The 2,409-nt window shown below is 37.7% G+C and overlaps 1 long non-coding RNA gene across 1 annotated transcript; it reads left to right on the top strand.

The window, feature by feature from the left end:
* The first annotated feature begins 332 nt into the window (after nucleotides 1-332).
* Nucleotides 333-1,432, top strand: LOC139690037 (uncharacterized). The gene is made up of 3 exons (XR_011701447.1): nucleotides 333-416; nucleotides 1,012-1,111; nucleotides 1,317-1,432. It is a non-coding gene; the product is annotated as an uncharacterized lncRNA (long non-coding RNA).
* Nucleotides 1,433-2,409: the final 977 nt, after the last annotated feature.

Raw genomic sequence — 2,409 nt, 5'->3', positions numbered from 1 at the left:
TAATTAAAACCTTTCTTAGGCTAATGATGACGTTTCATGACCATGATAAAGATGCGAAAGTTCTAGAGGTCAATATAGATGCTTTTGAGTCATTCATATTTCTCTAATCAGCTGGAGGAGTAGATATTCCTCGTACAAAATGGCGTATTTCGTCTTTATATTTCCCATTCAGTTCTTAGTTTTCCAAATCGTAGTCACAGCGGCTCTTCTAGATCCTCCCTGTGATACAAATTCCACGTCGAACCAGGCATTGAATGTCTTCATTAACAGTTGGAAGGAAGCGGACGGTGAATGGCTGACAACGTTTCACGCTTCCAAATCAGATTCCAGCACAACCAACATTACTGTGGACTTGACGCAAATTGTTTATCAGTGCCATAAAAGTCAAACTGTTCATATAAAGGGAGTAATCAAAGGTGAATTTTCTCCTAATTTCGTTCAGAATATTATAAATAAATTTATAAATTATAAAGTTCCTTACAGTTTCTGCCTCTATCATTTCATAGTAAACATTTTTATCTCACTAATATCCCTTGAAATTGAATGATAATCGAAAATAATAAATATTTTAAAATCCTGTAATACACCGCTTATTTTTGCATAAAATACTAATTTGAAGTTTTACAAAAGGACAAATAGCTCAAAATCGATTTAGTCTGTGTTATCTAAAACTTTCCTGATCGTTCTTTAGCGTTCGAAATAGATTTTTTAGACTAATTCCCATGTTATTTTTAATATAATTAATTATCAATTGTAATATATAATACCTTATATCATTAATAATCAACTAACATGTACCATTATATCTTTAAGATATTCTATCACTGCCTTCTACATACACACTGTTTAATGATGTTACTAGTTTGGCTTTTTAAAGATAATTGCTTCAATGATAAATCCATGAGATAAGTGAATAAAAAAGTAGATTTTTTCGATTCTGGTGTTAATTTTCAACATTGATTAAAATGTTGACGTAAGTAAATATAAACAGATTTTTTTTCTTATTTTCAGCGAACCGAAGCAACGGTTCCCTCAATAGACTCACATTCCATCCGAAATGTGGCACTAACGTGGCAATTAGTAATGACGGAAGAACAGCGGAGAGGATAAAGTGAGTGTAGGGGTTAACAATAAACTATGACTCAATGATAAGGAATGTGTCCAAAATTCTAAAATTTCGAAGCCTGCATAAAGCTTTGAGAAATGTATTTGTTGAATGATGACTCTAAAATATATATTTTTAATGATAATTACTCCACCAGGACAATTTATCTTTTAATTCTGTGTTTTCTATCATTTAAAATTTTCTTTTGAAGTAAAAACGAGCCATTTAAAGCGGTTCTACTGACCCAAAGACCGCTCAGGAGGAATGAGTTGTTCGAAGTACGTCTGGATAATAAATTAACGAGCAAATTCGATTTCTGCTTGGGGATTGGAGTAACCAGTTACATTCCGGAGTCATTCGATATACCTGATCACATGTATCGTTTAAAGTAAGTTGATGATGATTTTAATACCTGGAGTACACGTTCTTTTAGACTGTGTAATTGGTTAATAACATGGATGTGATATAAAATTTGATCAAGGATTCTTTATGATTCCTCAGCTCTTGTGCTCTTACTATCGATACCACCTACATTAATATTCACCTAGAGAATATTAGGCTAACTAAATTTTATTTGCATGATCACAATCTCTTTCGTGATGAGCTTCAGAATAGACTTGCCTGCCGTTTGAACAGCATTTAATTATTACCCATTGTACAGGGTTCGTCCGGAAAATAAGTGTACTGAGCTCAGGAAAAAAAATTTATTACACTTTTACATATCTTAAGCTAATACTATATTCCTCAAATTAGGACCCTTGTGAGTCGATACACTTGTTCCAGCGGCGTTCCCATTCCTGGAACGCTCCCGCGAAGGCATCATCGGGAACCTCTCGAAGACACGTCGTCACGGCCTCTTTGACGGCGTCCAAAGTCCCGTATCGCGTTCCTTTCAAACTCCTCTTTATCTTCGGGAACAGAAAGAAGTCCGGTGGTGCCAAGTCCGGGCTGTAGGGCGGGTGCGGCAGCGTTGCCACGCCGTGCTTGGCCAAGAAGTCCGACACGACAAGCGCGGTGTGAGACGGCGCATTGTCGTGATGCAGCCGCCAGATGTTTTTGATCGCTGGCCGGACGCGGGCGACTCGTTTTCGAAGCCTGTCGAGCACTTGGACGTAAAATGCAGCATTTACAGTTTGTCGTTCAGGTACAAATTCGTAGTGGACGACTCCCCTTTTGTCAAAAAAGACAATGAGCATCGCCTTGATCCGAGATTTGCTCATGCGAGCTTTCTTTTGACGGGGTGATGATGGGGTGTGCCACTCCGCACTTTGTCTCTTCGACTCCGGGTCGTACTCAAAGATCCA

Source organism: Hetaerina americana, unplaced genomic scaffold, assembly GCF_022747635.1.
Source record: "Hetaerina americana unplaced genomic scaffold, ioHetAmer1.1.p SCAF_3, whole genome shotgun sequence".
Taxonomy (NCBI): Eukaryota; Metazoa; Arthropoda; class Insecta; order Odonata; family Calopterygidae; genus Hetaerina; species Hetaerina americana.
Note: the sequence above shows the minus strand (reverse complement) of the source record. Positions and strands in the feature narration are given on the sequence as shown.